The 13,883-nt window shown below is 47.2% G+C and overlaps 1 protein-coding gene across 1 annotated transcript in view; it reads left to right on the forward strand.

Moving 5' to 3' along the window:
* The window catches only part of SIK2 (salt inducible kinase 2), a 100,912-nt gene that overhangs the window by 37,820 nt on the left and 49,209 nt on the right, over nt 1-13,883 (forward strand). The gene's annotated exons all lie outside the window — the stretch shown is intronic.

The raw sequence follows: 13,883 nt of genomic DNA on the forward strand, positions 1-13,883 counted from the left end.
AGGAAGGCAGAGGTGGGTGGGGCTGTTGTCGTGCCTCGCGTAGCCGTAACCAACAAGAGAAAAGGAAGATTTTTTAAAATATATAGTAGGCAAAATGTCGCTATAAGGATTGAGAGGCACCAGAGATGCATCAATTGGCCGGCCTAATTATTATTCATAACTGAGAGCAGGGGGGCCTTGCATATAATTGAACAGTATGCTAGTTAGTAGAACATTTCTAGTTTGGTATGTAACTAGAATGTAGCTCCTAGCAGTTATGGGGACAGTAAATTACGGGTTACTGGCAAACATGTTGGTGAATGACCCGCAAGCGTTAAATTTTAAAACCTGATCCCAAGGACTGGTCGGAAAGCCGGTCTTGTCGGTGCCTGGATGGGAGACCTCCTAGCCGACCCCGCGTACACTCCCTCAAGTTTCCTGACAAAAAGGTGGGCTGAGGAGGCAATAAATAACAAATAATCTTGTCAAAAGAAAGGCCCGTGTTGAAAGAGGGTGAACAGCTTGCATAAAACTGCGGATGCCAGCGCTGCAAAAAGCTGCCCTCTGCCGTGTAAACACTCCTCTGAGTGACTTTGATGTTAGCTCCTGTAGTACTGTTTTGTAACAATAGATAAAAGCAAAGGAAATCTTGTGATACCTCTAACCTCTTACTAAGACACAAGGTTCCGTGGCCTCGATCCTGTTTCATCAGAAGCCAGGAGGGGAGAGGGAGGGAAAGAAAGAATGCACACGCATCCAGGCGGAGAAGACAGAATTGGTACCGTAGATTTAAGAGCCTACAACATGCAGGTGTATAGAACCATCTAAGGATGATTTTCCAATATGCTGAGGGTGACTTCCACCCACACCCAAGGCGGAAGCACCTGCCAGCAACACCAAGCAGAATGCCCCCACCAAGCACCCTGTGTATGACGAGGGCAGAAGTCTCCAGTGTCTAGAAAGAGAAAAAGAGAAGATTTGTGTAGGAAACCACACATGCATTCTTATCACTGCATGTTTGCCAGGAAATAAATAACCTTAAATGTTGCTCTGTCACAGGAAAGGGTCGACAGATAACATTACAGGTGGCTTCATGCTGTGGCTGCTAAGAAGCTCTGTCAGCAGGGGAGAAAGAGAGAATCCAATAATATACCTGGAACCGGGGAACAGCACTAGCCCATGAATGGGCTATGACAATGCCCCATGCATAGTATCAGCTCATCACTAATCAACCTGTGGATTTGCCTGTGGCTTCTTCGGGCTGGGCAGGATGTCACGTGCTGTGGGCTCCCTAGTTGTACTGGTGGCTTTGAACTGGAATAGGATCGATGCTCCCTCTAAGCTGTAGAGTCCTGTGAGCAAAAATTCTACTTTCTGAGCTACCGGCATTAAAGTTGCGAGCAGGTGATTTGGCTACTGCAAAAATTAGTTTGCTCTAGAGCCATCCTTCCTGAGCTAAGACAAAAATGTGTGAGCTGGAGGCTAAAAAACTGTGAGCTAGCTCACACTAACTCAGCCTAGAGGGAACACTGAATAGGATGTATGGTGAAGGTTCTGTTTCTGTGCCGTTGGAAGGCACGGGGCTGGGCATTTTGAAAGATAGCTGGTGAGACATAACTGAGCTTGCTGCTTATCTGACCCATTGTCCCATCCAGTGTTCCCTCTAAGCTGAGTTAGTGTGAGCTAGCTCACAGTTTTTTAGCCTCCAGCTCACACATTTTTGTCTTAGCTCAGGAAGGATGGCTCCAGAGTAAACTAATCTATACAGTAGCCAAATCATTCGCTCACAACTTTAACGCCAGTAGCTCACAAAGTAGAATTTTTGCTCACAAGACTCCACAGCTTAGAGGGAACATTGGTCCCATCCCAAGAGATGCTTGTTCAAGGGCCCCCTGTTGCCTCTGTTTCTTCATTAATCTTGTGCAATGCCTGATAGACAAGGAACAAAACCGCACACCTGTCTGAGTTGCTGGAGGCGGAAAAAATCGATCTGGTTTATGTGACCAAGACCTGGTTGGAAGAAAGTGATGAAATGTATCTGTCTCACTTGACTCCATCTGGTTATGTGGTGGTTCTTCGTCAGCTCTGCCCTGGAGGTTGGGTGGGATGTCATCCTCCATGCGTCTCTCCCCTTCCACGTAGTCCCAGTGCAAACCATTGCTGATGTTGATCTTTCCTTATGATAAGCTCCAGGGGGAAACTGAACATCCTACTTGTTTCCTGGCCACCTTTTTTCCCACTGGGCACCCCGTCTGATCTGGCAGGGTTCGTGTAAATCCCTTAGGAGAAATCCATGGTTTTAGAGTAGGCCAATGACACCCAGCTCTAGTTTCTTTATCCAGCTCTCCCAAGCAATGCTGTAGAGGTCCTGGCCACTGTAGGTAAATCGATGAGGGTGAACAAGCTGAAACTGAATCCTGATGAGATGGAGGTGATGCTGATCATAGAATGTTAGAGTTGGAAGGACCCTTGCAGGTCATCTAGTCCGACCCCCTGCACTCTGCAGGAACATAGCTGAAAGATAGCCCTACAACATACCCGAAAGATGGTCATCCAGCCTCCTCTGGAAAACGTCCAGTGAAGGAGCATCCACCACCTCCCGAGGCAGTCAGTTCCACTGCTCAACCACCCTTACAGTTAGGAAGTTTCTCCTGATATTTAGCCAGTAACGACTCCCTTGTAATTTCCACCCGTTAGATCTAGTCTTGCAATCCGGAGCAAGAGAGAATAGATCTGCTCCATCTTCCACATGACAGCCCTTCAAATATTTGAAGACTGCAATTATGTCCCCTCTAAGCCTTCTCTTTCCCAGGCTAAACAGACCCAACTCCTTCAGCCTTATGAGATTTGGATTCCAACCCTCTCACCATCCTGGTTGCCCTCTCCTAGACATGCTTGAGCTTGTCAACATCCTTCCTAAAATGTGGGGCCCAAATCAAGACCCTGAAGGATACTGAACTTCCTACGTTTGATGAAGTCCAGCTGGCATTTGTTGACCCCGTTAAACACTTAGGGGTTATTACTGGACCCAGCATTATTACTGGAGAAGCAAATTAATGCACCTGCAAGAAGTGCTTTTCTCCTCACCTGGCTACCTGGCTCTACTTAGCTGATCTGGGCACATGGATCCATGGTACAGTACCCTCAAGGCTATTGTAATGTATTCTGTGTGGGTCTGCCCTTAAAGCAGGGGTTCCCAACCTTTTTGAGCCCATGGACACCTTTGGAATTCTGTCACAGGGTGGTGGACGCACCCACAAAATGGCTACCATAGGAGAAGATTGGATTTATACCCCACCCTTCACTCAAAGTCTCAGAGTGACTTACAAACTCCTTCCCCCCCCCACAACAGACACCCTGTGAGGTAGGTGGGGCTGAGAGAGCTCTTTCCAGAACTGTCCTTGAGAGAACAGCTCTGACAGAACTATGGCTTGCCCAAGGTCATCCATCAGCTGCAAGTGGAGGAGTGGGGAATCAAACCCGGTTTTCACAGATTAGAGTCCACACACTTAACCACTACACCAAACTGGCATCACACACAGAGAGGAAGCTCAAGTTCAGGGGAGAATGGGGGTAATTTATAAATACACCAGGAAAGAGGAGTGAGAGAAAATAAAACCAACATGGTGGTCGTAGCAGCCACTAAAAATGGTGTTTTAATCTGCCAGCCAATCAGAAGCCCTGCTGGGCAAGTGCTCCACCCATTTTTTAAAAACACTTGGTAGGCACCAAGAAAAGTATTGACAGGCACCGTGGTGCCCATAGGCCGTCATCACATTGGAGACCCCTGCCTGAAAGCAGTCTTGGAATTCTCATCTGTACAGAACATGGTGGCTCAGTTACTCTCAGGGGCTAGGCAGAGCATGCGCATGTTACCCATGCAGCACTCAATGCTGTTGGTTACCTATCAGTTGTATTCAGATCAACGTACTGTTCATCACCTACAAAGCACTTAGTAGCCTTGACCCCGCCTATTTGTAGTACCACTTTCCCCGCTATGCTCTACTATGACAGCTTCCCTTATCTGAGCAAAGTGGTGCCACACTGCAAATGGGTAATTAAGGCAACTTGCCTGTACGTGTGCACTCTGGTATGACTCCCACATTATGGAGTGACCTGTCTATGTTAGAAAGGTTCCCGCTCTTCTGTTATTCCACAGAATGTGCGAGCAGAAATGTTCAGGAAGGTTTTTTTTATAAAGGCTGTAATATAATAGAATAGTTCAGGAGGGGCCCTGTTTATTACATGCATCTTCTTGTTGTTACTACACTATATTCTGCCTTTGTAATCCTTTTTTTTTTTTTACATAGTATGTTAGACTGTTTTTGGTTTGCATTGTTTCCCAATTCCGTAATACTTGTCCTGTTGCACTGTTTATCGGATGTCTTGTAGCGTCTGATTGCATTGCATTTGTTCTTACGTTTTATAATCTGTCTTGAGTCTCGGGGCCAAGCACAAGTCTTCCCCGGGGACTAGCATCCGTATTGCCAAATATTACCCCCCCCCCAGCGCTGTTTCATCTGTGGGCGGGGGGAGGTTGGACTAGAGGCTGAATTGGGTCTCTGTGTCACTTTTCAGTGGAGTTCCCATGGGGAGCTCGCAGCAACAGTATGTCTTCGTGTCCATGTGGCAGAATCACATGCATTGCAATGTGTAGGCTGACCCTTCGCAAGAAAGGCAGTCTGTAAAGTAAATAAAATATATTCTCTTTTTTACCCTCCCGTTCTAGTTTTAAAGAACAGTCAGGGAATGCCACCAGTACAAAATCACAAAGATTGGCTCTTGTATGCCCCAAATCAGTCTTCTCCTCATCTTGTACACTCTCTTTAAGCGATGGCATGACCGCCAACCGCCCTATTGAACAGGCTTCTCTTCTTCTTCGGTTCCTTCCTTTCCTTTGTGAAGATGGTAGAAAGCACTTTTTGCTGCTACATGAACTTTCTTCTCCAGCAGTAACGCTGGGTCCAGTCTGGTTGGTCTTATGATTCTACAAGTGGGGACCCACAACAGACTGCTTTTGGTTGACAACGGTTGGCTTCCTTTCCTGCTAGGGACTTTCCAAATGGCCTCCCCTCCAGTGTTCCCTCTAAGCTGAGTTTGTGTGAGCTAGCTCACAGTTTTTTAGCCTCCGGCTCATACATTTTTGCCTTAGCTCAGGAAGTCTGGCTCCAGAGCAAACTAATTTATGCAGCAGCCCAATCCCTCGCTCACAACTTTAATGCCAGTGGCTCACAAAGTAGAATTTTTGCTCACAAGACCCCACAGCTTAGAGGGAGCATTGCTCCCCTCTACTACCTACGTCCCCGTTGACTGACTCCTCCAGTGGCTTCTCGCACAGAGACCTCATGTTTTCTAGTTCTGTAATTCTCATCCTGTTGTTTTGTTTATTTGGAAGTACTGTGCTGTCTGATTAATTTTAAAAAAATATTTTGTAATCTGCCCCCTTTCTTGGTGAGAAATGAAGTAAATAGATGATATATTTTTGCAAGATCTTGCGTGGCAGGGAGCTTTGTTGTTGTGATGTTTGTGGACATAGATATCACTTGTGTGATGGGGAGGTTTTTAAAAAAAAAACCCTTTTAAAACTTTTGTTTTCTCCATAGACTTTGTGTTCCCCAAGGGTTGTAGAAAGATCTCCCCATCTTCTTCGTGGTCTCTGTGCTTCACACCAATGGGATCTAGTGCGCCTGCGCTGGATCTGCAGATCCAGCGCAGGCGCACTAGATCCCATTGGTGTGAATGCACGACCACTCGAAGATGACCAGTTACTTGTAAGCAACCTGTTTATCTTCTTCGTGGTCTCTGTGCTTCACACCAATGGGATCTAGTGTGCCTGCGCTGGATCTGCAGATCCAGCACAGGCGCACTAGATCCCATTGGTGTGAATGCACAGATGACCACTCGAAGATCACCAGTTACTGGTAAGCAACCTGTTTTTCTTGCACCCGGCCACACTGTGTGAATTTTTTTGTTCCGGTCCCAAGTTCAGAATTAGAGCTATGATTTTACATTACTTTGTGAGATGCCTGGAGCTGGCGTCTGCACAGAGATGGTACATGCATTTTCTAAATAAATGTCATGTCTTCATCTTTTGTATTGGGGAAATACAACCTGTCCTCTCAGCAAAATTTCTGGTTCATGCACTGGTTCATTTCCCACCCTGACAATTTATACCCTTCCAAGTTTCTGTTGCATCTCAGCCCTCTCCCTTTAATCTAGAGCTCTGGCCTCTCATCACTCAGATCCTGAGGTGTCCCTCCTTAAATTTCCACAACAGCCTTCCCTCCTCTCCTTTATCCAGCCGAAATGTTGTCTTTACCTTCAGAGGCCCTCCTTGAACTTGTCCCCTTTCCTTATGTCTCTGACCTTTGCTGCTCCACTGCTTCACCCTTTCCTGTCAGATGGCCTCCTGTTCCCTCAAACAACTGTTCTTACTTTCCCCTGTGCTTTGGATGGCTCCACAGAACATCTACACAATGCTGTCGTTCTGCCCTCAGATCCCACTGCAAAATTCACCTTTTCTATGAATTCTTTCAGTGCTGTCTTTTGCCACAGTCCCTTAAGCCCGTGTCCCCTAATGAAACAAAGCCTAAATAAAATACAACTCAACGGAAAAATCAATTCTTCCCCTGCTCGTCCTTGTCTTCTCCATCCTCCTAGTGAATGACAGAAACAGTCATACATAACAGTACTTGCAACAACAGTGTGCATGCACACAAAAACACACCTTGAATAAAACTTCGTTGGTCTTGAAAGTGGAGAGGAGGAGATTGGATTTATACCCCGCCCTTCACTACCCAAGGGAGTCTCAGAGTGGCTTACAAACTCCTTCCCCTCCCCACAACAGACACCCTGTGAGGTAGGTGGGGCTGAGAGAGCTCTGACAGAAACTGTTCTTTTTCAAGAGCAGCTCTTATCAGAACTACGGCTTGCCCAAGGTCATCCAGCAGGTGCAAGTGGAGGAGTGGGGAATCAAACCCGGTTCTCCCAGATTAGCGTTTGCGCAATTAACCACAATACCAAACTGTATCTCAGTTTGCCACTGGACTAAAATTTTGTTCTGCTGCTTCAGACCAAATCGGCTACCCACCTGAATCAGTATGCTAAACAATAGTCTTGTGAAATTTAAAATATAATTTGTCACTATATCCTGGCAGTTTTTTTCCTGTATCCTTTATGTAAATGTTATGCCTAAATTGTACCATGTATGTGCCCTTCCCTAAATTGCACCGTGTTATGTTACACTGAAGTGAATGAAAGTTCTTAGTATACCACTAAATAGGTAGATATGGAAACTCTGCAGAAATTTTGGAATACTTTTGCATGGGTGGGGTGTAGAGAGGAGTGATGCGGTGATGGAAATAGCAGTGCACATGTGAGAGAAAGAACTTGGGTTGCTATCATAATAGTCTCTTACGATAGTTAAGGAGAGCCACTTTCCGTGTATCCTGCTCCCAGGACTAGTGGCTGGGCACGAACTGCATTTTGGCTGAACCATGAACCGAACCACAAATCCATACAAACTGGGAGGCTGGTTCGCAAACCAACCTGGTTCATATCGGCTTGTGAACCATTTAAAATGTACATCCCTGTTTTCTGCTTCTCATTCACGAGGAGCAGAAAGCAGGGGGTTCAAAACAGCTGAGTGGTGGAATCACTGCTCAGTTGTTTGCTTTAAATAGCTCCCAGGCATTTAAACCCTGCTTTCTTCTCCCCATGAAAAGCCGCAGGGAGCAGAAAGCAGGGGGTTTCAAACAGCTGGGTTGTTTTTTGTGAAGAGCAGAACCCTGCTGTCTGCTCTTCACAGACCGTCACAAGCTGCCCCAAATGTAATGGAAGTTTCTGCTGGTTCTTCTGTTTGCGAATGTAGCTTCACGAACCTTGAATCGGCCAAAATTCACAATGAACTTTCATTCGTTAGCTGGTTTGTGCCCATCCCTACCCAGGACTCCCAGCAGGTATGAGCTGTTAGTAAATGTTGCATGGGTAGACTAGGTTTAAAAAACTGCTTAGTGGAGCATTCTGAAATATCTCCATCAGAATCCAGTGTGGGCAAGATCACTCTAATTACTAAACCTCTCTTACAAGGCATCTAATTATCTACCAACAAAATACCCTGATTTGAATCTCAAGCTCAATGGAGCTCTTCCACCAGGCCTTCGATTAGGAGCCACCAGTGATGAACGAGCTACAAAAAATTGATCTATCATGGTCCACATGTTACCGGCATTACGAGCAACCGGGGATACTGGTCTAGTTATACTGGACCATCTCACAACGATTGCCATCTGCACTTAATCTGCACTTTGTATATTATTGTTTGGAATTGTCTGTGGAATTTTATCTGTGTCATTTATTGTAGTCTTTAACCCACCGTACACCGCCTTGAGCCTCCAGTCAGGCAAGGCGGGATATAAATCAAAATAAATAAGTATAAAATTCCACTTTCCTGTATACTGGTATCTGGCTAGAGTAACCATAACAGGTTTTTCTTCAAGTGACAATAGAACTGAGAACAAAATGCTTGTCTGTGTCTTGCGTCACAAATCACCAGCCATCTACTGTGAGACAGACACAGTCAAATCCATTGTGGTGTAGTGGCCAGCAAGCTGGATTAAGATCTGCGAGACCCAGGTTCAAATCTCCACTCTGCCATGGGAACTCACTGGGTGACCTTGGGTCAGTCACACACTCTTAGCCTAACCAACCTAATAGGGTTGTTGTGAGGATAAAATGGAGGAGAGGAGAATTATGTGAGCTACTTGGGGTCCCTACTGGGGAGGAAGGTGGGGCATAAATAAAGTCCAGGATGTCTTGTCTGTAGCAAATAGCAGTGGTGGACTGCAGCCTTTTCCCTTGCAGTTCTCGGCCAGCTAAGTTCCTGTTCTGTTCCACAAACGGCTAAACTGGTATTGCAGATTAAATTTGTTCTTAGCAAATTTTGTGTGTCTGAACACAGCGCCACTAACATATTGTCAGGGGAGAATGTTTGGCAATGTTTGCGCCTCCCTTGGCTTATTGAGTTTCGTGACGCAAACTTCAAGATGCAAAATGTTTTCCTGCTCATCCTGCAGTCTAGCAACACATGGATTACAGCCTGGTTCCCTGGTCTTCAGCTTCTTAAAGCGTTTCAGTCCTGATGTAGGTATTATTAAGGCTGCATTCATCCCCCGGTGAAGCTGCAAGGAATCTGAGGATACAGGGTAGAAGGTTAATACAGGTGCAGCTTAGAGGGATGCATGAAGATCACAAGGTGGGAAGTATCGTTTCCCTTTGTTTTTCCGTGATGGCAGGCAGGCATCTAACAGTGAGGGAGAGGAAACGGAGATTCAATAGCTTATATTACTGAAAGTTACCTTGTAAACTATAAATTAAAGGGGCTATATCTGTCAGGTTCAAGTCCAGGGCTGTGGTGGCTCAGAGGTTAAGACACTGAACTGCAGACCGGAAGGTCAGTAGCTCTGCAGTTCGAGACCCAAGTGTCGCGTGACGGAGTGAGCTCCCGTCTCTGGCCCCAGCTCCTGCCAACCTAGCAGTTCAAAAGCAAGAAATTGCAAGTAGATAAAATAGGTACCACTTTGGTGGGAAGGTAGCAGCATTCTGTGTGCCTCGACATTTAGTCATGCCGGCCACATGACCACTGAGAAGTCTTTGGGCAGCGCTGGCTCTTCGGAAACGGAGATGAGCACTGCAACCCTAGAATCGGAGTCGACTTTACCTTTACTTTAAGGTGCGACTGGACTCGAATCTTGCACTTCTACTGCAGACCAACACAGCTAGCCTCTGAAAGTATTCTCGTAGGTGATGTATCGTTTACCTAGATGCAGTAGTGTCGTATGATGGAAACTGGTTCACTTCCGTCATATATATTTTTTTCTCTCTGCATGTATTATTGCTTAGCAACATGCAATAGCTGTAAAACGAGTTCTGCTGTGGCAAAAATGAGGACTCAACTAGACCTGATGTTCTTTAACAAGTTGGATTGGTGTCTCCCGGACCCAGCGCTTATTCCCCTCTGTCAGGCAGCAGCTGTTGAGAGCGACCTTCCAAAGCGCTGCAGGAACCCGGTTCAGATGGGGATTGTGGCATGGGGGCTGAAGGAGTTTAGCCCTCCCCTCCCACCATTTTCCCGACCTGAAATGGCCCCAGTGGGAAAATGGTGCGGGGGAGGCTGAAGCCCCCTTTCGCCTTGTGCCATGGTCTCGTTCCAAATTGGCCCCCGGCCACTCTGGAAAGCTGGGGTCCTCCTTAGATGCTGTTTGACTGAGGGGAATGAGCATTGGGTCAGGGGATCCTCCTTGACTCAGCTTGGTGCCAGTCTGGTGTCATGGTTAAGTGCGCAGACTGTAATCTGGGAGAACCGGGTTTGATTCCCCACTCCTCCACTCGCTGCTGCTGGATGACCTTCGGCAAGCCATAGTTCTGACAAGAGCTGTCCTTGAAAGGGCAGTTTCTGTCAGAGCTCTCTCAGCCCCACCTACCTCACAAGGTGTCTGTTGTGGGGAGGGGAAGGGAAAGGAGATTGTAAGCTGCTCTGAGACTCATTTGGGTAATGAAGGGCGGGTGAAAATCCAATCTCCTCCTCCTCCTCCTCCTGCTCCTCCTCCTCCTCCTCCTCCTCCTCCTCCTCTTAAAAAAAGTCTGATTTGTATCTTAGACTCTCCAGGCACCCCAAGGACCGGCACAAAAATTGCGGCCGAAGCCTGCTTCATTAAAGATGTGAAGTGAGCCCTTGGTTGGAAGACATGCATATGTTTGACTGGGGAGGGGAGATGATAAACTGAGGCTACATGGCAATGAAATGTAAGCTTCTGTTGTAATCCCTGGCTTTTTGTTGTTCAGTCGCACAGTCGAGTCCAACTCTTCGCGACCCCATGGACAAGATCTCGCCAGGCCCTCCTGTTTTCTGCCGTCCTCTGAAGTTTGCTCAATTTCATGTTCGTTGCATCTATGACACTGTCCAACCATCTCATCCTTTGCCGTCCCCATCTTCTTTGACCTTCAATCTTTCCCAGCATCAGGGTCTTCTCCAGTGAGCGCTCCCTTCTCATTGGGTGGCCAAAGTATTTGAGCTGAAGTAATTACTCGCCTAATTGTAACAAATTGCAAAAGGAAACGTACTGTGCTTAAAATTTGCTTTCCCGAATACCGGGTGTCCCAGTCTTTAAAATAAACAAAAGGAAGGGGAGAACTCCCCACCGTCCTCCTGAAGTTGGGAGGGGGTGAAGAGCGGGTCCAGTCCCCTGAGCTGGAGCATTTCCTGTCAAAGGACTCGTGGTACTACAGAGCTGAGGTTTGGAGGCAGTACTTGGGATGGTCTCTCTCCAGGAGGAGAGGGAAGGAGGACAGGCCCACACGGAACCTTCAGGATGAAGGATCGTTGTTCTGGAGGCCGGGCGTGAAGCGGTCTGGTTTCCAGGAAGGGAGGAAATTAGTTCTAGAACGATGGGCCAGTTGCACGTACACAGAGAGAGAGAGAGGGAGGGAGGTCTCAACCCGTCACCTGCAGGCCATTCTTCTTGCCGTGTGAGTTTTATTTTCAAGCTGGGGATACCCTGCAAGGGTGTGTGAGAATAATCAGGGGTCAGCCTGTAGGGTGGTGGTGGACAGAAGATGCCTTACACTTCTTTTGGAATGGTGAGATACAAATCAACCACAGTTATACAGGATGAAGGTCTAATTTGAATGGGTGTGGACGGCAGTGTTCCCTCTAAGCTGAGTTAGTGTGAGCTAGCTCACAGTTTTTTAGCTTCCAGCTCACACATTTGTGTCTTCGCTCAGGAAGGATGGCTCCAAAGCAAACTGATTGATGCAGCAGCCAAATCGCTCGCTCACAGCTTTAATGCCAGTAGCTCACAAAGTAGAATTTTTGCTCACAAGACTCCACAGCTTAGAGGGAACACTGGTGTGGAGAGCCACGATTTTAGCATTTGCTGCTTATTCCCGTGCTCCATAGTTTGGGGGCGGGGGGTGGGGGGAGAGAAGTGCATGGTACCTATGAATTTGCAGTGTTGGGGGTTTTTTTTCCACCCGTTCTGTGGACCATAACAAATGTCCCTTATTTCAGAACATTGAAACTGGGAGAGAGAATATACCAGATTGCTGTCATGCTGTGTGTTTAATTTTTTTCTTGGCAACCTCTCCGGCTGTGTGTTGCTTCCCAGACTTTTGCGAGAAACGGCAGACTCATTCAGCAAGTCAGTCGGTACGGTGCAGGGTAAGCCCCAGAGGGGCCCCAGGGAAAAGACCGCACCTCCGGGTCGCTATAGTAAATAGACAGTACAGAGTGTACCATGCAGCGAGGGTGAAAAGTTCCATCACCAGACGACGAAGAATTGACAGGAAATTTTTTGCTAATGGCAAAGCCACAAAGGCTGCCTGCCCTCAGAACAAGAATGTAGAGTGTTTCCTCTTAGTGACTAACTGTAGCATCCTAAGCAGAGTTAACTCTTCCAAATCCACGGACGTCATTGACCTTTGAAGAGTCTAACTCTGAGTAGGATGGCACTACAAGCCTGAAAGCAAAAATGTTTGTATGGCACGATAGAATGTGTCTTCACCAGTTAATCTGGGGCAATGCCATGTATTTTAAGTTCCAACTTGGTCTCACTTTGTTGATTTTTTTTTAAAAAAGGGCATAACAGGGTCACTGAGGATAGGGCAAATGTTTCTGCAAACCTTGGGGGACCCCCACATATGCAGAAAAATTTAAAAGGTTAATATCCCCGCAGTAATTTGCAACATCTGCACAAAGTATCAACTCCCCCCCCCCTTTAAAATTAGGCTTCAGCTGTGGGAGATGTAATCAGGCTTGGGGGGAGCATGTGACCAAGGGGGGGGGGATAAGGAAAGTAGGCCACTGAGACGGTCATGCAGGGGAAAGCGAATGACCAGGAGGGTTGGGGAGGAAAACGTGTGTTGGGGCTGGGGGTTGGGAGGGGGCAGAAGAAAGCCTGTGATCGGGAGGCTTGGAGATGGGACTTCACCTCCGCTTTAAGTCCTCACAGTATCCCCTTTTGTAGATAAATAATATTAACCTAGGGGCTGCGGTGGCTCAAGTGGTTAAGACGCAGTTCGAGACCCGAGTGCCGCACGACGGAGTGAGCTCCCGTCTCTGGCCCCAGCTCCTGCCAACCTAGCAGTTCGAAAGCAATAAATTGCAAGTAGATAAATAGGTACCGCTTTGGTGGGAAGGTAACAGCGTTCCATGTGCCTCAACATCTAGTCACGCCGGCCACACGACCATGGAGAAGTCTTCGGACAGCGCTGGCTCTTTGGCTTGGAAATGGAGATGAGCACCACATCCCTAGAGTCGGATTCGACTGGCTTTCGAGCAAGGGGAAACTTTTTACCTTTACTGATATTAACGTACTATCCACATATGTCCAAATAAACAGGTCTCCTTCAAATAAACATTGCTAGGCCTCTTCTCTTGCCATTCCGCTGGGGATTATTCTGTCTCTGCTGGAATGAGGGAAGCCCTGCTTTGTTGGGACACAAACATCTGGAGGTGGTGTTATTTCACTGTGGCTCCGCAGCAGCCTTTGAGTCACTGCGGCAACAGTGTTTGACTCCAGGAAGGTGAAGCAGGGACCTGGCCACCATCTCTCTCCTCCCCCCAGGCTGTCTTATCTCACAGTCAGCATAAGGAACCGACCCAGAGCTGTTGTGGCTTCTCCTTGGTGCTCAGTGAGAGGAGATTGGCCCGTGTTGTCTGCTTTGTCAAAAACCTTGACGGTTGTCTGTACTCCAGCCAGCCTCCCAACCTGCCGCTAAATGTCATTCACTTCTCGGCCTTTTGGCTGCGATCAAGTGTAGCAATGTCAATCTTAAAAGAGCAAATACACGAAGGGTTGAAGAATCAAAAGTATTAATATCAGAAATCCCTCGTTTGCATTTCTGTG

Source organism: Gekko japonicus, unplaced genomic scaffold (assembly GCF_001447785.1).
Source record: "Gekko japonicus isolate JY-2015 unplaced genomic scaffold, Gekko_japonicus_V1.1 scaffold2257, whole genome shotgun sequence".
In the NCBI taxonomy this organism is placed as follows: Eukaryota; Metazoa; Chordata; class Lepidosauria; order Squamata; family Gekkonidae; genus Gekko; species Gekko japonicus.